The following is a 24,374-nucleotide window of genomic DNA, read 5'->3' as shown; positions in this document are numbered from 1 at the left end:
AATACAATTTTAAATTATCTCCATATCTGTTAATTCTCAACACTAAAAATAGAAACAGTTTTATAAGGCTTTTTGTTCATTATCCTACACATGTTTAAGTCTGTACACTAAATTCATTATCTTTTTTTTTTATTATTAGAAAGCTGTATCCAAGTACACTGGAGCATCCCATGCTATACATGTAGGTTTATGATGTTGTTCTCCTAACTAATGGTGAAAATAAACACAATTCAGATCAACAATGAATAATACATCATCATCATCCACACTGAAATCAGGCAATGGTCCCACACTTCCCGCATAAACTTGTAAGTATAGGTGCCATAAATGACCTCATTTGAACTGAAAGAAGTTATCAAAATTTGATCTTAATTCTCCTTCCCAAGAAGTAGCATAGCATAACCAGGAGTGCAGGAAATGCTACAGTGTCTCACCAGCATCTCTCATCATTCAAGTCACAGCTCCCCTCAACCAGGAAACACATTCCAGGTGCCATCACTGAAACTGGGGACAAAGAGCTTGGAAAAAAGTCGGCCATGTAAGGACCGTGTGTACGTGGTCCCTCGAACAGTCCCCAAGCCCCAGAACGTCCCTGTACCCTCCTTTCTCAAACAGGAGGCCTGCCCATCCTGAAGGAGAGACACCTCCAAAGCTCAAGAAAGGCAAGGGTGATGCATTAATAGAATCCCTCAGGTTGAGAAATCAAGAGATAGAAAAGATCTGATAACACAAGCAATGCCCAAAGACATCAGATAAAATTCAGTATCCAATCCTAATTAAAACAGTTTTAAAAACCATAACAGCAAACACTTCTACAGTATAATGTCCTTAATAGTGAGAGAGTAAAAAAGAATCTCGTTGAAAGATAAAAAATCAATGAAGAAACCTGGAATTTTAGCCAATTCAGAATAAGAAAATAAAGTAAGCAGCACACATTTTTTGGAAGTTGTTGGCAACCTGTATCCAAAGGCCTTTCACTAACCAGTTCCACTTCTAAGACTTTACCCTCTAAGTCACCAGAGGTGTGACACATGGGTAAGTGCCTGTCATAGTGAAAGATGGGACAGAAGTAAACACCAAGCAGAAGCAACTGGTAGAGAAACAAGAGTGGGGAGGGGGTGCGGGGAGGGGTGTCCAGCTGTCTATTAATACTACTCAGTCATTAAAAATGTTACCCAAACTCCATGTCTAGTCACTTATGATGGAGCATGAAAATCTGAGAAAAAAGAATGTATATATGTATGTGTGACTGGGTCACCTTGCTGTACAGTAGAAAACTGACAGAACACTATAAACCAGCTATAATGGAAAAAAATAAAAATCTTTAAAATAAAAAAATAAAATAAAATAAAAATGGTACCCAAACTACATAAGGATATGGGTAAATGATTGTTCTATTTTAAGTAAAATAAGCTGAATAACAGTATGCTCTTTATTCTGTTAAAAAAAAAACAAACCCACAAATATACATAGAACAAGGTATTTAAATTTTTAACAGTAAATAGTACAAAATTATAAGTAATTACCAATCTTTATATAAGTAGTTTCCAATTTTTAGGATAAACATATACTCCTCATAAATTCTGAAGACACAATAAATATGAAGTGTTTTTGAAATGTTATAGTAGGGCTCTGTGGCCAAGCCAGGGCAGCAGGCTGGGGTTTGGTAATGGGTCAGTGATAAGATTTCTTCCAGAGGCCACAACCAAAATAGCCGAAGGCCAGACCATAATGAGGACCTAATGCTTGGAAATTCCTGGTAACCTAGGAGGGGCAATTGGAAAACAGACAAATACAGGAGAATGGCTTGATCATTATGTTACCTACAGAGAAAGACTTTGTCAGATACCTGATCGAAAAGGGTGTGATATTCACCCCAGTTTCAACAACTCCCCCAAGCCACCATGACTACACTGCAGCACATCTACTGACCCCCAGCCACCTGTCTAAACACGCTCAGCACAGAGAAAATGGTGAAGGGCAAGGTCCCCAGAGATGGGTACCAGATATAGGGCAGCACCCAGATATATGGGTACCTTTTGCACCCATGCATCCTGACACAGGCCTTGGGAGGACTGTAGCTAGAAACCAAGCTGTCAGGGCTCTGCAGAGGGCCAGCCATGTTCAAATAATTCGTGGTCACGATTCAGAAAGCAAAAGCGAGGAAGTCCACAGCCAAGTATACCATCAACACATCGTGTGTCCGAATCCCGCAGACTACAGGCATTGCCTACTGGAAGATGAGGAAGATGCTTTCAGCAAAAATATCTCTCTGTGCACAGAAAACAGGGCACCCCAGCTACAGTAGAGAAGCCTAAGAAAGGTCCTGCTGGGAGGCAAAACTGCAGTCATAGGAAAAGCCCAAGAAAGAGGTTTCACCAAAAGGTGGAAACTTCCCCCAAATGTCAATTGTCTAGAAAATAGATTGCATTGTTCCGAAAGGCTCTTCAGAATTTTAGGAAGATTTTAAAGATTAAAACAAATGTATTGACTAAGCAAAACTATATATACACCTAAAACTTCTTAGTCCTGGTTCACCCTTTATTCATGAGGTCCGAGAATAAAGTTCTAAGAACAGAGTTGAAACCCTTTAGATTGAAGAAGTGGGGCAAAAAGTCTAATATGCTTTCAAATAACAGTATTTTCCAGTTTTTAAAAACAAAGTGACTGTTTTTGCATATCATCCAAAGCAAACAATCCACAACTTTCAATAGTCAGCTTGACTTTTTCTACCTATTCCTCCTTCTGCTAAATGCTAGGGTTCTAACAAAATTTAAAAGATTTGATGAGAAAAAAGTTCAAGTCCTGATACATCTGCATTTCCTGTCAGAGCATTTTCTTCTATAATGACCTTGGACAGGGCTTCTTGACCTCAGCACAGTGGCATGTGGGCTGGCAAATCTTTGTTCTGGAAGACAGTCCTGTATATTACATGATGTTTAGCATCAGCCCGGCCCCTTCCCACTAGATGCCTCCATTGTGCAGTTGTGACAATTGAAACTACCCCCAGGGAGGGGCAAAATTCCTCTCCCCCCACCCCACCCCACCCGCTAAAATACCTAGTGGCATTTTGACCATACAGTGCGATATTTCAAGGTCTGGATATTCTAGACAATTATTGAAGACTTTATAAACCTCAGTGAACTTGCTTAGAATTGAATTTAAAGAGAATAACAACGTGCTTTTTAGTTGTCTGCTGTGATTTAACCTAATTCGAGTAAAATGTAAAATTTACCAGAGGGTGTGTTGAAGGGTGAATCTTTTATCATAAAAATAAGAGCATCTCATAAATTTTACAGAAAGTTTCAGTCATTCCTTTGTGTTTCGATGGCTGGCAAGAAAAGTAGGAATGTGCTAGAAGGCAGAAGTATAAAATCCTGTTACCAACACCAAATTACTGCATAATTAGCAGATTTAGGTTATGTCAGAATGAGCATATGTATATGTCATCAATGGATTTGACACCATATGCACAAAAGAATGTTTTCCATGGTGAAAACAGTCATTAAATGCGAATGAAGATGTTTTTGCCATAATTAATCTATGGAGATGTACTTAAAATCTTGATTCTCTGCACTGATCTCTATCCATATTTCTTTCTTTTTTTTCTTTTTTGTTTTTTTTTTTTTTTTGTTGTTGTTGTTGTTGTTCAGCTCTGACATGGAGTGATATACTTTATATTTTTTTAAGGCTGCACCTGCAGCATATAGAAGTCACCAAGCTAAGGTGTCGAATGTAGCTGCAGCTGCTGGCCACAGCCACAGTCACAGCAACACCGAATCTGAGACGCATCTGCAACCTATGCTGCTGCAGCTTGCAGCAATGCTCGATCCTTAACCCACTGAGCAAGGACAAGGACTAAACCCCCATCCTCATGGACACAATGTTGGGTTCTTAACCCACTGAGCCACAATGGGAACTCCATGGAGTAATACCCCTTACACACCAAGCACCTTCTGAGACATCTTTCCATGAGAACGACCCTGCATCAGAAACACAGCAAGCATCACAGACACTGATGCATGAGGCTGGGCTGGAGCAGAGTGATAGATGACAAGGTCTGAAGTGCTTCCTTCACAAATCACATTCACTTGTCTTTTATACTCTAAACATTCAATCCTCACCTATCCAGGACCTTTTAGTTTAGATTATTATAATATTCATTATATGTTAATACTAATTACTACTGATTCAGAGAAATTTTTAGTTATTTTAGTTACCTCTTGAATTTTTTTTCCCTTACCCTCCTCCTAAACCCTCAATTCTTTTTAAAAAATTTTTATTTCATTGAAGCATAGCTGATTCACAGTGTTGTGCTAATTTCCGTCATACAGAAAAGTGACTCAGTTATATAAATTACATATATATTATATACATTCTTTTCCATACTCTTTTCCATGATAGTTTATTACAGAATATTGAATATAGTTCCCTGTGCTTGGTTTATCCATTTTGTATATAATAGTTTGCATCTGCTAATTCCAAACTCCCAATCCTTCTCCCACCCTTGCCTGTGGCAACCACAAGACTGTTGTCTATGTTTGTGTGTTCCTGTTTCATAAATTAGTTAATTTGTGTCATATTTTAAATTCCACATATAAGTGATATCATATGGTATTTGTCTTACTCTTTCCGACTTACTTTGCTCAGTATGATCATCTCTAGTTGCACCCATGTTGCTGCAAATGGTGTTATTTCATATATATATATATCTCATATCTTTTTTATCCATTCCTCTGTTGATGGACATTTAGGTTTGTCTCCATGTCTTAGCTATTGTGAATTGTGCTACTAAGAACACTGGAGTGCCTGTATCTTTTCGAATTATAGTTTTGTCTAGATACCAAGGAGTGGGACTGCTGGATCAAATGGCAACTCTATTTTCAGTCTTCTGAGGAAATTCCATGCTGTTCTCCACAGTGTCTGCATCAACTTACATTCCTACCAACCATATAGGAGAGTTCCCTTTTCTCCACAATCTCTCCAGCACTTGTTTTTTGTAGATTTTTTGATGATGGCCAGTCTAATCAGTGTGAGGTAGTACCTCACTGCAGTTCTGATCTGCATTTCTCTAATAATTAGTGACAAGAAGCATCTTTTCATGTGCCTGTTGACCATCTTTATATCCTCTGAAGAGTGTATTTAGGTCTTCTGCCCATTTATTGAATGGGCAGATTTTCATGGGTTGAATTCTTATCCTCGACCCTGTACTTTTCTTTTTTCACTTTTCTCTCTCAGAAAACTTAGACACACTGACAGTAAAAGAACTAATCAAGGGAAAGTTTTTTACATAGTCCTTCCTAAGAGCAAAGCCCTGGACCAAGTGTTGTGATGCAGGAGGTAGAAGATACCAAGTTTCTGACCTTAATAAACACGGAACGTAGGTTCGCCCACAGTCAAAGAGCAGGAAATGAGAACACATCTCAGGTGCCCCCTAAGATGAACCTTCCCCGCCCCTTCTTCTGGAGCACAAATGTCCAGGCCTCAGCTCTACCACCTACTACATCAGGAGCTCTCAGCACGTAACAGCACAGAGAGTCCACATCTCTTAGGCAGAACCTTATGAAACTGCTGAACCACAATTGTTCTGAACTACATTGATCACAACAGCAACCTCACATGGTTCCATCTAATATAAAATGGAAGTACAGTTGTCCCAACACTTCTGGGATCACCAGAAAGTTCGAATGAATATATGGAGGCAAAGTCCTTAGGAATTCCAGCAAATAGTTAACATGCGATACAACTTTACTATTGTCGTGACTACTTTCTGAGACTCGTTTTCCCTCCATGAATTTGAACTTCCTGATTTCTAAGCCTCCTTGTCACTCATCTCTGAGTTTATCCTTACCCTAACTCCACCACCTAGAACAGTCCTAGGCACCTAGTCAATGTTTCATCCATGTGTGTTGATGAATGAATAATGGGGTGGAGCTGAGAGGGATTTAAGATCACAGCACAGTGAACCAGGAGGTCAGAAGGACTTGCACAAAGGAGACAATGCATGAAATCAGCCAGAGTCCAATGTGCAGGAAGGCCTAAGGAGACTGTGGTAAATGGTGCGAGAGAGGGAGAGAATAAGAAGAATTCCATGCAAGGCTGGCCAGGGTCCTAGATAGAAAATGACTTGTGTGAAGGAGCAAAAGGCACCTCTCTGGGCCCCTGCAGTTCTGCAAGGTCCTCTATCTATAGGTTAGAGGTTAGTCTCCACCTGCTAAGGATCAGAAGCTGTGGGCAGTACACAACCTGCACAACCTTCCAGAGGCCCTGATGTGGCTCCCTGAGAGGCAGCAGAGGATTTCATTTTTCCAGTAGCACAGGACCTGAGTCTGCCTGGTAAAGTGGCTACTGCCATCAGCAAATGCTCTCCTCAAGGCCTCTGGTGGCTGCTCTCTAGAAGAGCTAACAGAAGAGCTCCTCACAGGGGTTGAATCTCAGCTCTGCTACTATGTGACCTGCTGAAAATTAAATTTAACTTCTCTGTGCTTCAGTTTCCTCATTTGGAAAATTAGATGGTGACACTTCCCCCTATACTGCCATGAGGAGCAAGCTGAGAAGCAGATATGTGAGACCCTCAGCACAGGCCAGGCTCAGGCAACACCCAGTGACAGTCTCCAGGGACCACAGACATGGCTGGATGATGTTTCCTGCTTTCCTGATATGAAGCATTGGAAAGCTAGCTATTCAAAATGAAAAGGCTCTTTATGACCATTGGGAATGGGGCATTGTATATCCTCACACTTGAAATTACCTATTTATTGAGTATAAGAAGTTGGTGCTACAGTTTTCGCTAATAAAATACTAATATTTTAACACTTTGGGGAAGCAGAAACTAGAAGGAAGCATTTAGATTTTTCATATGTTCATAACTGCACAGCCTCTTCTCTTATCCTTGGAAGAACCCCAGAAGATGGTTAAAATTCTCTTCCTAACTTTACAAATGAGGTGCAGAAACACAGAGGGGCTGGCCAGAGGGCACTGAAATAGAACTAGAACCAAGTGAAGCAGATCAGGTTTTGAGGGACCTGGAGCTTCTATAGGAGTAACGACTGAGAAAAAGAATTCAATGTTTTGAGCCCAAAATGAGGTACAGCATTGGGGAAGGAGGCTATGCAAGTGAGAGGGCTTAAAGCTGTGAACTTTAGTCACTGCAAGACAGTTCTCCTCTTGCTGGGATCAGAAGTGATTTACTGCATTCAAATGCCATGTTATGGCATGTGTGGAGGCCTGTCTTCTGTACTTTACTGGCCATGAGTCTGAAAGTACCGGCCCACCTGACCTCAGCCTCATGCTCCACAACCCCTGAACACCATGACAAAATCCTGGATGCTATGATCTGTTTTGTGTCAATGTGGCTGTGCTGCTGTACCCAGTCATTTAATCAAACTCTAGTATCAGTACTGCAGTGAAGGAAATTACCCTAGATAATGTGGGTAGGCCTCACCCAATCAATTGAAGCATTTAAGGGCAAAGGCAGGGGCTTCCTAGAGATAAATTCTGCATCAAATCTGTAACATAGAAATCCTGCCTGGAGAGGGATAAATTAGGACTTGGGATTAATATACGTACACCACTATATACAAAATTGTTAATCAACAAAGACCTACTGTAGAGCACAGGGAACTCTATTCAATATTCTGTGATAACCAAATTAAAAAAAGAATCTGCAAGAGAATGGATATATGTATATGTATAAATGATTCACTTTGCTGTGCACCTTAAGCTAACAAAACATTGTAAATCAACTATACTCCAATGTAACATTGGGGGGGGGGAGTTTTCTTATGGCTCAGCAGGTTAAGGATCTGGCATTGTCACTGCAGTGTCTTGGGTCACTGCTGTGGCACAGGTTCAATCCCTGGCCTGGGAACTTTCACATGCCATGGGCGCAGCCAAAAAAAAAGCAAAACCAAAAACAAAAAAAGAAGTCTTGCAACCTGCTAGCCTGTCCTACAGATTCTTCATTTGCCAACTCCACAACTGCATGACACATGATCTAATTCTTTAAAATAAGTCATATATATGTGTATGTATAGACACCCACATATGTATATAAAATCTTTGTTTACAAATATATGTATCTTTAATTTCCACAATTTCTGTTGACAAAATTATAAACATGAGCACAATTTTTTTGTAATAAAGGTCTACTAATGAGAAGAAAGGAATTCTTTTCTTGTTTGAGGGATAACATTTTGCCTAACAGGAGTTCAAAGTTAGTATTCTCCAAATACATACATTTATAAATGTTACATAAATATATATTATACACATAATGCATGCACATATATATCTATATATCTCCTATTGTTCCTATTTCCCTGGAGAGGCCTGATGGATACACTGGGCCCCCTCCTCCTCAGGGGGTGGTATGGTCAGCTCTTCACTGGCTGTGTAGTTGGTGGCAATAACAGCACAGCACTGGGCCAGCTCCTGGGAGAGATGCTGTTCCATGCACAAGCATCCTTGGCTTTTCCCTTCACACTCATCCCCATGGGAGAGCTTCCCACTTCAATCCTTAGACTCGTGCTTCCCAACCTTCCAACACCAAGACTGAATGCAGATGGGTAGAAGGTCTGGGGGTGTCATTCTAAAATAGGACAAGTCAGGCCTTTGCCTTGCACACACCATCACTAGTTCAGAAATTGCAAACTCTCAGCAAGACGGCTACACTCCACTAAAGAAGTGCTGTACTTGTCTAATCGTGTTTCAAAAGAAATCAAGCCAACATTTCAATATTCATTAGGTTTCACATCACAAACTAGCTCTTCCAGTTTCCTGGGAAAAGAATGGGCTGTCTAGGAATACCTTTGGTGTGGGGTTGGCTACTATTTCTCTTAGGAGCTGGCGCTGACCCGTCCACCCCCATCTCCACCACATCCTTTATCACACTGGCCTCCTTCTTTTACTAAAGTTGCCCACTTGAACCTATAATTCATCATTTGGGGAGGAGAGGGATTTAAAAGTGACTTTGGGAGTTCCTGTCATGGCTCAGTGGAAACGAATCTGACTAGCATCCCTGAGGAAGCAGGGCTACAAATGCGGCCCTAAAAAGCACAATAAATAAATAAATAAATATGACTTTGAACTCATACCACCAGCCAAGAGAGAAGCAAGGTCAGCTGCAGGAAGCCCTTGGTCCGGGGCACCAGAGAAGGCAGACCCATTCTCCCAAATCTTGGTACTTCCCACATTGCAGCCAGAGGTCACAGAGGGCCTAGCTAACCTGCAGCCTCCCCCTTTCCAGCCCACCCATTGGTCATTAGAATGCAACAGGAGATGTGCAGGGGAAAAAAATAAAAACTATTCACTTTTTCTAATCACTAGCATTTCTCGAAACAGATTCAATGAGTGCACGAACTGCAAAATCTTGGCTGAGAGGGCAATTAAGGATTATGTGAGGCCTTCACTTTTAAATTCCTTCCAGCTCATCTATGTATGGTTGGTGGTAAAAAATTCATCATTAGCAGGAGATGCTTTTAAAGTTAATATTCTGGTGGAGAGGAAGGGAGAGTAATGAGTTATCTGTATGATTATGAAACCACTTGAAAATAACAGCCAACCACTCTGAAGCACAGAGTAGACCATGGGACTGGCTGACACAACAGGAAGCTGGCATCCATATGATGGCAGGTCTTTATTTGGGGCAACAGGCTTAATGAAACAGGGAATTGATTTTCTCTTCTATTCTCCTTCAGCTGCTGGTAATCATGGAACACAGTGATGAAATCCTGAATTTACTACCATGGCCACCAGCATACAACGTGGTATACCCATCCGCAAGTGAGATAAAGCTGTTCCCCTGTGCAGACAAGTTAGTATAAAGTGCCCGGTGCAGCTCACCCATCAAGGGGAAAAGCCCCGTGGACACTTGGAGTGGGCAGAGGACAGCACTCTGTCAGAGGGAGAAGGCAGCCCTACTCTGGTTAAATGAAGCCTCCTGCCAGGCATATGGCCCAGTGAGCAGAGCACAGGCTGAATTTCAGTGCCAAGCTGGCTTCCTGTCTGTTTGGAAGACTGGGATCACTGAAGGGTGGGAAGGCTGCTAATGTTTAGGCTTATGTTATCTAGACTTCAAACTTAGGAGCATTTCTGAAGACTCTACCTGTATATTCTGCTTAGAAGATGCCAATGCTGAAAAATGGGAATTAAAACAAACATATCCCATTTTTGCAGTCACCTATCTCGTTAGAAAACCCAGAGGAAGACAGTGAATTTTAAAAGCGATAAGCACTGGCGTCCAGGATTACATGATGAAAAATGTCTGCTACAATCTGTACAACTGGTTCTCTTAGTAAACAAAAAACATTCATTTCTCCCTCTTGCAGCATAGCAAGTCCAGGTACAGAAGGCTGGAGTCTAAAGCGTGAATGCCAGGAGAGAAAGAAATATTTTGCAAGTATCTTAAGGGTCCAGTACTGTATTTTGAGTTACTAAAAATAATCTCATGAACCAGAAATTGGCTTCTCATTAACTATTCTGAAAAACCCTCCATGTTCCAAGCGGTAACTAGTCCATGTGAAGTTCTATCCACCTTTTCAAAGTTTAATCCTGTGAGGATTAGAAGGATATTTATAACAATAGATGATGGTCATTTAGCCACTAACTATGTGCCAGGCATTCCTCTGGCTGTTTTGCTATATTAACTGTCTTAATGCTGACAGCTATTTCCTTTCCCCTGATAAGGAAAATAAGGCACAGAGAATTTAAGCAATTTTTCCAGAATCACAGAGATGATTAGTGGTGAAGCTAGGATTTGAACCAAGGCTGTCTGGTTCCAGTATCTGGGCTGTCAACCACTACACTCCACTACTTCTAGGATAATCACCACTTTTCTAGTCTACTGGCTACATGGAATTAGGACTGGCTTAGGTGCTCAAGTTCCCCAGGGTATCACATGCTCCTTAAGGATGTATTAGGCAGCCAATAAATATTTGCTAAATGAATGAATGGCTCACATGTAGATTTATGGTTCTGTCTTAAACCATGCACAGCCCCAACCAAAATGCACTTACCATGGACACCAGAGGAAGCAAGCAAAATTAAGTAAAATCCAGATGTTGGGAGAAAAGAAAATCCTAAATACACAAGAGCAGGTGGTTGAAGAGCTTTGCCAAAATATTCTGAGCAGCGTGCAGTGCAATCCCAGCTGAAGAGCATCTGCCAGGATGGTGGGGATGGCTGCAAGGATCAGACGTTACAGCAGCTTTAAGTGTGTGTGTGTGATTGTGAGTGAGCATGTGTCATGTGTGTCTGTGAGCACGTATGAGTGTACATGTGAGTGTGTATATGGTGTGTGAGTGTTTCTGTGTGTGAGTTTGTGAGAGTGTGTGTATCTGTGTGCATGTCTGTGTATGAATGTGAGTGAGAGTTTGTGAGACTGTGTGAGTGTGTTTGTGTGAGAGCGTTTGTATTGTGTGTGAGTTGTGTGTGTGTGTATGTGTGTTTAGGGCTATGCAGGTAGAATGAATACCAGGCTTTATAAGATGTGGGCTGTAAATGAATGTGCCTGTAATACTACAAATAGAACACAAAAGGTAACCACAGGTCTCTGACCAAGGACCCCAAAGGAACACTCCTGAGCAGTTCACAGAATGCAATCAACACCATCAGCGCAATCAGAGCACAATCACAAGCTGCTTAGGCTAATGCAAGATTTTCCCTGTTCTGCTCTCACAGAAACCAGATAGAAAAATATATCCAAAAACTAGCTTTCATTCTTTAAAGAGGGTACATACTAGCTTTTAAAACTTGAGAAGAGTTAAAATCCAGAAAATGAGACATCATCTCCCAAAAGAATAAAGCAAAGAAGTGCAATGTCCTCTCAGTGTAAAATCAAGTGGATGCACCCAAGGTTTCATGAAACCTAATTCCTCTCCTCTACCAGATCCAGCCTGCCTTCAAGCCCAGACCCCAGTCCAATGGTTTCTCCCAAGTTCCACTGGAAGACACCAGAACAGCACCCAGCTGTGGTCTTCTGGTAGAAGACTTGCCCATCTCTGTAATAACCACCACCAAACTTTTTCCCTCTCCAAACAACAGCCAGAGTGATTTTTTTTTAATCACATAGATTATAATACCACCAGTGTTTAAATATCCCCATTGCATTTATAAATGAAACCCTTGCTATGTGTCCTCAAGGCCACCTATTAACAGGCTCTGGTTTCTCCCACTTGTTTTCTATCACTGCCTGCCAGCCAGCCTGCAGGGGCCCTTCAAACACTCGCAAGAAGTTTGCACCAGCTTCTTCCTCACTAAATGCCACTTTCCTGGATCGTGTCCCTCTTCCTCTTTTCAATATTTTACTTTCACCATCTAAAATTATCTTGATTTCTGATTCATTTCTTTATTATTGTCTTATTCATCCAGGTCCAAGAAGGAAATAGATACTAGAAACAAACTGGGATCATTTACCAAAGGGGCTGCTTACAGAGGTGGAGTCAGAGGGTGGGAAACCACCAGGCAGAGTGGTCCCCAAGCCAAGTGTCAAGAGGGACCTGAGCTCTGGAGGAGAAGAGAGGGCACACACTCTGGCACACAGAAGAAGGGGCTTTGCATTTCGAGGACCACCTGGTAGTAGCTGTGACCTTCAGAAGTTGGATCAGCCAACTTGCAGAGACTCAGAGAGGGAAAGACAGCAAGTGACCTCCTCAAAGCCTACCCACTGTTAAGCCCCTGACCTCCAGCAGCAGCTCCCAGTTCACCAAGCTCAGCAGGAGTAAGAGGAAAAGGAATCCTGGGGTGAAAGCCCACGAGCAGCAATTCCTTTTTGCAATCATAGATCAGACAGTAGATGTTTTTGGCTTTTTGAGCCATAGGGTCTCTTTCAGTTGTGGTGTCCCAGGGCAGAAAGCAGCCTCAGTGACAGTAAACAGATGGGCTGTGGGAGAGGGGCCATGAGACTTTACCGACAAATGTGAGTTTCCTGTCATTGTCACGTGTCATGCAGTGTTCTTCTTGGGATTCTTTTCACACATCTAAAACTACAAAAATCATTCATAGCTCACAGGCCATATAGGAAAAACAAGCGCCAAGCCTGATCTGGCCTGAGGGCCACCGTTTGCCAGCCCCAGACATAAACCCTCCCAGGGGGCATAGGATCTGAAACAGCAAATACACAGTATCCAGCAGCTCTATTCCCACGACCGAATACAAAGAGCAGGAAGGTGGGAACCCTGCTATATCCCAGCACGTTGTATACGGTAAGTGCTCAATAGACACATCTGGATGACTCATCACATATTAAATCTTTATATGGTCGAAATCATTAGAATAATCTCAAGGCCTTAAAGCCTCACTAAACCACATTCCCTGCAAACATGTCTGGGGCATTTCTCATGCCATTTTGGCTTTTATTATTCAACAAACAAATCACACAGGGGATCTGGAGTCTTCAGACGACCTACAGGAGGAAGAGGGATGCAGGCGTTAGAGGAAATGTATCCTTTCTTAGGACATAGCCTAAGGGCCTCAAGGCTCATTCATCCAAAACCTGATTCCGAGAAGAAATGATGCAAAGGGACAAAAACAGTATCTTCCCTTGCTGTAGGCTAAAGGTGGCTCTAGGACTAAGTCTGAGGGAGTGTGTATGCTTAATTCTCAATTCACTTTCTAATCGAAATGAACAAATGTGCCCACCTGGGCTGTAGCCAGACAGAACAAGGGAAGAAGGACACAGGTGAGGACTTTTGATAAGTTTAGGTCTTTCTGCTTTCGACACAACAGCATCGCTGGGTGTGTGGATGCTTCCAGGAGCCAGACAAATGCTAGCGTTATTTAGTGTAGCTCAGAGAAACCCTACATTCATACCTCATCTCTGGGTTTCACAGCAAGTCACTGTCCAAAGAAACAATTAGAATACACCTCAGGAATGAAAAGGAGAAGAAAGAGATGCCCTGACTTAACACTTCATTAAATGCTGAGGATTTTTTCTATTAATAAAAACAATAACAGCTAATGCTCTTGTGCCACTTATATGGCATATACTGTTCTCAGAGCTATACACATATTCATTCATTTCATCCTCCCTTCAAACTTATGAGGTAGCAACTATTATTATTTCCATTTTATAGATCAGGAAACTGAGCCACAGAGGGGTAAGTCCCTTTCTAGAGTCATTCAGCTTATAAGTAAAAAAGCAAGTAAGTAAGCAAGCAAGCCACTGAACTCAAGGAGTTTGGCTCTTAGCAACTGCACTATTCTACCTATTTCTCTACTAAATAATCGATCCACTAAAATCTATGCCCAACAGATGCATATGGTTCAAAGTTGACATGGAAATGACATCATCCATGGACTCAAAGCATTTATAGTCAAGATTCAACACAAGAGTCTCAGTTAAACCTACAGCTCAGCTACAACATTATACATTACATCATCACAGCATCACCCTCATGGCTGAATGCAGTTCAGCAAGGGTCTCTGCAGTGTCTAGAGCATCCCTGAAGAATGGAGGTGCCTCTGGGAACACAAGCAGAATATGACAGGGGCCCAATTACAAGAGTAAAACAACCAGTGCACATCACCCCCCCCCCAAATTAATCATCAAATGCCAAGTAGAATAAGTATTTGTTTCCATTTCTTCTACGGTGAATTAACGCTCCCGACTACCAGGTGAGCACCAAAGAGTGTGTCTATTAATGAAAAGTTTGAATGAAGTGCTTCCCAGGTAGGATAATCAAGATGTGTACAATTCAAATTCCATATGGACAAGGAAGAGCTGGTCCTCTCACGTACTTTTTAATTAAGCTCACTGGTGGTGTTCTGTGATAAGTCTATTGCAAACTAAAGGGGGAAAAAACTGTTGAAAGTTTTCAGAGCTCTATCAACAGGACCAAGATTAATCCACAGGTGCCCTTATTTTACAGTAAGCAAGTTAATTAACTCAATTCATTGACACTGATGTCTGAGTTCCTCTAAGGAGCCAGAGCAGTGCTTCTAAGGAAACTGGCTGGAGGGGGGTTTAAGTGAGGGTTAATGAAAGAGTATGGGAACCATAACCAATCTCTTGGGATAGAACATCATGGAAGACAGTATGAGAAAAAGAATGTGTGTGTATGTGTAAATATATACATGTGTATATATGACTGGGGTCACTATGCTGTATAGCAGAAATTGACACAACACTATAAATCAATTATACTTAAAGAAATTAAAAATAAAAAAGTAGTTATTGCTCCCTTTCTGTCTCTCTTGTGTGTGTCTGCTTCTCTCTAGGAATCTCTTTGTTTGTCTCTTTTCCTATTTCTCCCGGTCTCTCCCTCTCAGAACCGACAGGTGTGGATTACACTTAGAACCACTGGAGAGAGGAGAGATGTGTGGATGAGGGAGGTCTACTGCTTAGACCCAGTGAGGACCTGACACCGACACACAGACACACAGACACACACACACACACACACACACGCACACACGGGGTGGTGGGAGGGGACTGGCTGTGTTAGTGGGTCCAGGCTGGAGCCCCTTCCAACCAGGAAACCTCTAACAGCCTCCTCCAAACTTCCCTCAAGGTCCAGCTTTTCCTGTAATAACAAGGGCCAGAGCTGCACCACTGTCCTGCAGAGATAGAACATCTGGACCGTAGACCCTTTCTGCTCATAGCATCTTTCTCCACATGCACCCACCCACTCTCCCTCCCATCCTGTCATTCTGATTTACATAAAATTGGTTCCAGCTCCTTTACTCCTGATCTCTAGAAAGCCCAGGATCCTCCTGAGATTTTCTTTAAATTCCTAGGGGGTTTCTGCCTCAGGGTCAACTTGGGTCCCCGAGACCTCTTCCATGTCTCCTGTGGGATTTTACCTCATCAAGCACCTTCTTGGCCCTGTGCCAGCCTGTCATGAATTTCAGGCACAATGGTAACCAGGCTATGTACTGGGATGAGTGGCAGACCTTACCTATGAATTTAAAATGCAGCTACATGCCAAAGTCTGAGGATTAGACATTTTCTTATTAATGTATCCCAGGGCCAACCCTGGGAACTTCCATGTGTCCAGCTCTCTCTGAAGACCCCATCCTCTGTGTTTTCTGTCTGTCCATACCTCTCCCTCCCCTGCCTTCCTGCCTCTGCCTCTCCCAACACCATTTCTGTTTATTGCATACCCAAACACATTTATCTGTTTAATGTTTTTCCTATAATCTTACCTGCAAGGTTTCAACTTTCCTTAAGTATTTCCTAAAAGAAAAAGAACTTTTGTATCTGCTATTAAAATGAGTTCTTGATCCCCTACAAATTAATATAATATTCCTATACATATATATGTAAACATTTAAGGTGTTCTAAAAAAAGATACGTAATTTTTTTGAAGTATGGTTAATGTTCAAAATTTCATTAGTTTCAGATAGACAACATAGTGATTCAATATTTTTATAGCTTATACTCCATTTAAGATTACTACAAAATAATGGTTATATTTCCCTGTGCTGTGTAGTATATCCTTGTTATTTCATACACAGTAGTTTAATTACTAATACCTTACTTCTATCTCACCCCTCCCCCTTCTCTCTCCCCACTGGTAACTAGTTTGTTCTCTGTATCTGTGAGTCTGTCTTGTTGTATACATTGTTTGTGTTATTTTTTTAGATTCCACATATAAGTGATAAGAGTGTTTTTCTCTTTACCTGACATATTTCACTAAGCATAATGCCCTCTAGGTCCATCCACGTTGCTGCAAATGGCAAAATTTCATTCTTTTTCATGGCTGAGTAATATTCTATTGTCTGTACGTACTACATCTTCTTTATCCAGTCCTCTGTCGATGGACATTTATGTTGCTTCCATATTTTGGCTATCGTAAATAGTGCTGCTATGAACATTGGGGTGCATGTATCTTTTCAAGTTAGAGTTTTCATCTTTTCCGGATATATGCCCAAGAGTGGGATTGCTGGGTCATGTGGTAGCTCTATATTTAGTTTTTTAGAACCTCTATATTGTTTTCCATAGTGGCTGCACCAATCTACATTCCCAGCAATAGTGTAGGAGAGTTCCCTTTTCTTCAACCCTCTCCAGCATTTGCTGTTTGTAGACTTTTTTTTTTTTTTCCTGTTTTGGCTGCTCCACAGTGTATGGAGTTCCCAAGCCACAGTTGCAGTAATGCAGGATCCTTAACCCACTATGCCGGGCCAGGGATCAAACCTGCGTGCCAGCACTCCAGCAATGCCACCAAGCCCCTGGTGCACAGTGGGAACTCCAAGTTGTCTGTAGACTCTTTGATGGTGGCCATTCTGACCAGTGTGTGGTTATATCTCATTGCAGTTTTGATTTGCTTTAATCTGATCATTGTCACTGTTGAACATCTCTTCTTGTGCCTCTTAGACATCTGTATATATCTTCCCTGGAAAAATGGCTACTCAGGTCTTCTGCCAATTTTTTAAATTTGTTCTGTGTGTTTTTAATTGGGTTCTTTGATATCAAGTCATATTAACTGTTTATAAATTTTGGATATTAACCTCTTGTCAATCACATCACTTACAAATATTTTCTCCCATTCAATAGGTTGTCTTTTCATTTTGTCATTTGTTTCCCACACTGTGCAAAAGCTTGTAATTTTAATTACATCTTATTTGCTTATTTTATTTTTATTTCTTTTGCCACAGGAGAATTATTTAAGAAAGTATTGCTACAATTTATGGTGAAGAATGTTCTACCTATGTTCTCTTCTAGGAGTTTTATGGTTTCAGGTCTTACACTGAGGTCTTTAATCCATCTGAGCTTATTTTTGTATATGGTATGACAAAATGTTCTAACCTCATTGTTTTATGTGTAACTCTCTGGTTTTCCTGGCGCCATTTATTGAAGAGACTATCTTTTTTCTATTGTATATCCTTTACTCCTTTGTTGCGGATTAAATGACCTTAGATGCATAGGTTTATTTCTGAGATCTCTACTCTGTTCCATTGATCTATGTGCCTGCTTTTGTACAATAACAATGATATTTTGATTACTTTAGCTTTGTACTATAGTCTGAAGTCAGGGATCATGGAACCTCCAGGTCTGTTCCTCTTTCTCAAGATTTTTTTTGGCATTCAGAATCTTTTATGGTTCCATAAGAATTTTAGTTTTATTTATTCTAGTTATGTGGAAAAAAAATGTCATGGGTGTTTTGACAGAGATTGCATTAAATCTGTAGATTGTTTCAGGTAGTATGGATATTTTAACAATAGTAATTGTTCCAATGCAAGAACATGGTACAGTTTATCATTTCTTCCTATCATTTTCAAATCTCTTTATCAGTGTTTTATAGTTTTCAGAGTAATGATTTTTCACCTCCTTGATTACATTTATTCCTAGGTGTTTTATTCTTTTTGATGTGACTGTAAACAGGATTGGTTCTTCAATTTCTCTGATAGTTCATTAGTTTACTGAAAAATAACATACTTCTATATATTAACCTTGTATTCTGAAATTTTACTGAAATAATTTATTACTTCTAATAGTTTTTTTGGTGGAGGCCTTATGGTTTTCTATATATCTCATCATATCATTTTGAAAATAGCAACAGTTTCCCTTCATCCAATTTTGATACTTTTTCTTATCTAGGATGTGGCAAAGGCTTAACAATACTACATTAAATAAAAGTGGAGATAATGGGCATCCTTGTCTTGTTCCAGATTCTAGTGGAAAAGCTTTTAGCTTTTCACCACTGAGTATGATGTTAGCTATGGTTTGTCATAAACGGTCTTTATTAATGTTGAGATATGCTCCTTTGAAACCAACTTTAATAAGAGTTTTTATAATTAATGAGTGTTGAATTTTGTCAAAATGCTTTTTCTGCATCTTTTGAGATGATAGTGTGATTTTTATCCTTCCAGTGTAGTACATTAATTTAAGAATACTGAGCCATTCTTGTATCATTGGAATACATCCCACTTGATCATAATGTATGATCCTTTTAATATATTGTTGAATTTAATTTGCTAATATTTCATTGAAGTTTGCTGCACCTATATTCACCAGAGATATTGGTCTATAATTGTCCTTTCTCAGAGCATCTTTGGTTTTGGTATTGGGGCAATGGTGGCCTCATAGAAAAAGTTTGAGAGTGTTCCTTCCTCTGCAATATTTTTAGAATAGTTTGAGAATAGGTATTAGATCTTCTTTATATGTTTGATAGAATTCTCCTATGAAGCCCTCTGGTCCTGGACTTTCATTTGTGGTTTTTTTTTTTTTTTTAATTACTAATATAATTTCACTACTAGTAATTGGTCTATTCAGATTGTTTATTTCTTCCTAATTCATTCTTAGAAGGTTGTTTGTTTCTAGACATTTTTCCATTCCTTTGAGGTTGTCCAGTTTCTTGGCTTATACTGGTTCATAGTGTTCTCTTATGATTGTTTGTATTTCTGTGATAGTGGGGGTTTTTGTTTGTTTGTTTTGTTTTTTTAAGGCTGCACTCACGGCATATGGAAGCTCCCAGGCCAGGAATCAAATCTGAACACAGCTGCAAGCTGAGTTGCAGCTGTGGCAATGCCAGATCCTTTAACCCACTGCACCAGGCCGAGGATTGAATCCATCCACAGCTAGCTGATTCACCGCAGTCAGATTCTTAACCCACTGTGCCATGGTGGGAACTCCCTCTCTCTTTCTTTAATAAGTCTGACTAATGGCTTATCAAATTTTTTAACCTTTAAAAAACAGTTCTTGGTTTCATTGATCTTTTCTGTTGTTTTGTTTGTTGACCTATATCTATTTGTTTTAAACAGGTAGTCTTTAATTTCACATTCTAAAAGATCTACATTTTTTTTACTCCCCCCACACTTTGTGTTTTTGATATATTTTAAATCTTCATGTTTCTTTTTACTGATTATTGAGGTTATATTTGATTTTTAAAATATTTTCTTTTAATTTTCATACTAACTTATTTAATCAATCCTTAGCTTTTACTATATATTTTCCTTACTACTAGTATAATTCTTCCTTTCCTGTAGATACTTACTTCTTGTTATAGCCTTCTTCTTTTCCACTTAGAGAAGATCCTTTAACATTTCTTTTAGGGTTGATTTAGTATCAATGAACTCTTTTAGTTTGGGGTTGTCTGAGATGTTCTTTATCTCTCCCTAGATTCTAAATGATAATCTAATAGCATTGAGAACTATGTCTAGATACTCATGTTGCAACAGAAGAAAGGGTGGGGGAAAAAACTGTAATTGCAATGTATACATCTAAGGATAACCTGACCCCCTTGCTGTACAGTGGGAAAATAAAAAAAATAAAATAAAATAAAATAAATGATAATCTTGATGGATAGCATATTCTAGGAGTATTATAGGTGTTTCTCTTTCATCACTCTAAATACATCACACCACTGCCCTCCTGGCCTGTGAAGTTTCTGCAGAAAGGTCTCCTAATAGCCACATAGGGCTTACCTCTGTTTTTCCCCACTTCCTTTAAAATTCTTTAGCTTTTGCCATTTAAGTGATATGTCTTGGTATGGGTCTGCTTGTATGCATCTTATTTGGGATCCTTTGTACTTCCTATACCTGGATATCTGTTTCCTTCTTCAGGTTTGGGAATTTTTCAGCCATAATTTCATTAAATACATTTTCACCCTCTTCTCTCTCTCTTTTCATTCTGGAACCCTATAATGCAAATGTTGGTATGCATGATGTTGTCCTGGAGGGTCTCCTAAATTATTTTAAAATTTGTTTTCCCTTTTAGCTGTTCTGAATTGGTGATTTCCATTATTCTATTTTCCAGATCACTTAAGTGATCTTCTGTATCACCTAATCTGCTGTTACTCCTTCTAATGAGTTTTTCATTTCAATTATTGTATTCTTCAGTTCCAACTAGTTATTTTTTATATTTTCTAGTTCCTTGTTAAAATTCTCAGTGTTCATCCACTCTTTTCCCTAATTTAGTTAGCATTCTTATTGCTAATTCTTTGAATTCTTTACTTAGTAAATTGTTTATTTTTATTTCATTAGTTGTCTTTTCAGGGAGTTTCTCTTGAGCTTTCAATTAGGGTAAATTCCTCTGTCTTCTCACCTTGCTTATCTTTTCCTGTCTTTATGAAATTAGGTGAAACAGACCTATCCTGGTCTAGAATGGGCATCCTTGTGTGGGAGTATTCCCATGCAGTCTGATTGTGCCCAATGGCTTTCGAAGGACTGCTGGATGTATTGTGAATACAAGTCATATCTTTCCTCAAGGTGTGCAGTCAGCTATCACCTTGGTAGGAGGTGGGGCTGGGGATGGAGGGACTAGCACCAGGTGTGAACCAGGGCTCCGCCTCTGCTCAGTAGCCAACATCGCCTTCTTGGGGACAGAAGCAGGTCTCAAGTTGCTGGAACAGAAGCCCTGAGGCTCAAATCCAAGCTGGCTCAGTTCTTTTTATTTTTATTTTATTTATTTTTTTAAGGGCCACACACATGGCATATGGAATTTCCTAGGCTAGGAGTTAAATCAGAGCTGCAACCACACCAGATCCAAGCCACGTCTTCAATCTACACTACAGTTCAGGGCAACACCAGATCCTTAACCCTCTGAGGGGGGCCAGGGATTGAAACCACATCCTCATGGATACTAGTCAGGTTTGTTACTGCTGAGCCACAATGGGAACTCCTGGCTCAGTTCTTTTTAAATGTGCTCTTTTCCCTCCCATTGCCTCCACCCTCATCCCCACGGGGGAGCAATACTGGAGCAAAAGGAGCTGGTGGGTGTATTGGGGGAGGGTCAGAGCACTGGATATGGTGAAATGGCCACCATCAGAGATCCAGGCTGCCTCTGATGTGCTGTCTGTGAAATCAACAGATATGTCTACTCCCTCCCTGCCACTTAGGATTTGAGACACCACAGTATCTCACAGCCACACTTTATCCTTGGTCATGGCAGACCTCACTCCAGTGTGAAGCTGCTACATGAGGCAAACAGAGCCGTGGCATTCACTCAGCTCAGGCTGGGGTGCACACCAGGGCAGTCTGGAAAACCAGTCAACCAACCTCCTGGTTTCAGTCAAACTTCTCTATCTTATTTCAGGAGCAAGCAAGCATTTGCGTACAGAATCCAGGCTTCCCACAGCCCTCTTGTTGGTCCCAACCAGCCAAGAGGGCTCACTTCCCAGTGTCAGACCTCAGGACTGGAGCACCGAGTACATGACTAGAACTGCTCACTCCCAAGGGAGGGTCTCCACCTGTGCAGTCTCCCTTTTCTTCTAAGTCCCTTCCCTAGAAAACAGCTCTGGATCCAATTTCTTTTCTTCCTTTCCTACCTGATTACCTGTGTATCTTTCTTACAGCATTGGTTGTACAGGAGTCCTTCTGCCAGGTTCCAGTGAGTGCTCACTGAGAATTGCACCACATGTAGATGTATTTTTGGTGCATTTGTGGAGGGAGGTGAGTTCTATGTCCTCCTACTCCACCATCTTGTTCTGGGTACCAGATTTATAATTATTTTAACAAAAAAGCAGTTTTGCATTTAGTTTAATATATAAATGTGTCATAATAGTTTTATAATATAAATATATATTTTCTTAGCATGACAAGACTCAGATTTTTAAAAAGAAATAAAGATCAGAAGCTCATATTAACAGGTATTTGCTCTTTACACCACTTCTGCAATATTCACTTATATAATTTTTTTGGAAAGTTTCCTGCCACTGAGGTCAGCTCTAAATTCTGGAACAAGCGTCCTTATGTGGGTGCTTTACATCTATTACCTTCCTGAAATAGCAGCCCCTCTGCTATCTCATGGGTCTCTGATGACACTGGGCCCTTGAGAGCCCCGAGTCTGTAGCAACTCCTCCCCATTGACCACTCAATCAGATGAATGACTCCCCATATGACTTTTTTAAAGTACCAGACAGCTTTAAACACAAAGTTAACATAGTCTAAGAGTAAAAGATGTCTTCCCACCTGAAGGATCATATCACCTTCTCTTCACACAAAGATGGACCCCTCATCATGATGTTTTGTGCCATATCTCAGCTGTACTCCTATCCATCTTACTGCATTCAGCAACAAGTATTTAAAAGTCTTGAGTACGTCACTGGGGTTACAGAAACTATCAAAATAACCTATATGGGAAAAGAAACTGAAAAGGAATGGATATATGTATATGTATAACTGATTGACTTTGCTGTATGCCTGAAATTAATACAACTTTCTAAGTCAACTACATTCTAATAAAATGTTTAAAGAAAAAAATTATGACAATTCTGACTCACAAGGAAAAAAGCAAGCAAATGAATATTCTTATTGAGGAACAGATACACACACACACACACACGCACACACACATTAAATAATTGTTAGCCCAAATAATAATGCATTTTGTGGCATTAGTATTTTATGAAGATTTTATAATGAATTATCTGCAATTAATTATAACACAGTGATCTTGTTTTCAGAAGGATATAGCACCTTGTGCCAAATCTTTTTTTTTAATTAAGAGTCAGCAGAATCCAAAATGTTTCAAGTGTTCTCACTGGAAACAATAAGGGAGCAAAAAGAAAATTCAGGAGTTCCCTGGTAGCCTAGAGGTTAAGGAGTTGGCCATGTACGTTGTATCTCAGGCCCAGGAACTTCTGCATGCCATGGGCAGAGTCAAAAAAAAAGAAGAAGAAGAAGAGAAAATTCAACATGGTGGCAACAGTCATGGCACAATGACCAATCTCAAGGCAAAAAGATAGGATATTTATAAAATAACTGTAATAGCCCAAACAGGGGCTCAATTCCAGGTTCATAACCACGAAGCCCACATGCTCCATGATCTGAATTCACTCCAGCATCCTATTCAAGATGTGAAATGACCTTTCCATTTCCAATTCCTATGGAGAGTCAGCATGACATATATCAGCATGGCATGTATCATATATGATACATGACATTGTATCCCAGAGACTCAAACTAAACATGACAACTGATTTTAAGTATACAATTTCCTAAGAGTTCTGAGATTTGGCACAGGGAATTTTGCTTTTAAGCATGGAAAACACAGTTCCCTAAAAGGGAAACCAATTTGTTAATCAACAGGCCTGAGTCTTAAGTATCAATTAAACAGGCTCTAAAAACATCTAAATAGAAGCTATACATATCTATGCAGATGGTCTCATTCAGTCCACAAATCTCAAGAAAGAAAACTCTAGCCCATTCATGGAAATTTTATTCCTACAAAGTGATGGGAACATGCCATTGAATGAAACTGGTCTTTTAAAAAGAATAACATTGATATCTGCATGAGAAGTGATTTAAGAAAGTTGAGTTCAAAGGCAAACTAAGATGGGAGTGTGGCAAGAGGATTTTGTTACAAATAAAATTTTACCGTCTTTCACTGGCAGAAAAATCACAGAATACTCAACTTTGTAAGTATAAAATATTCAATATTATCTTTAAAAATGTAATCTTGGAATTTCCTGTTGTGGCGCAGTGGAAACTGATCC

At 40.1% G+C, this 24,374-nt stretch overlaps 1 protein-coding gene across 12 annotated transcripts in view; it reads right to left on the bottom strand.

Moving 5' to 3' along the window:
- RBMS3 (RNA binding motif single stranded interacting protein 3) overlaps positions 1–24,374 on the bottom strand; it is a 1,488,242-nt gene that overhangs the window by 1,386,862 nt on the left and 77,006 nt on the right. The window lies entirely within an intron of this gene.

The sequence above is a fragment of the Sus scrofa genome, chromosome 13 (genome assembly GCF_054392235.1).
Source record: "Sus scrofa isolate SSC_HxYL_T2T_F1_AM1 chromosome 13, Sscrofa_HxYL_maternal_Yorkshire_Landrace_v2.0, whole genome shotgun sequence".
NCBI lineage: Eukaryota > Metazoa > Chordata > Mammalia > Artiodactyla > Suidae > Sus > Sus scrofa.
The sequence above is the reverse complement of the archived record's forward strand: the minus strand, read 5'-3'. Positions and strand labels throughout refer to the sequence as shown.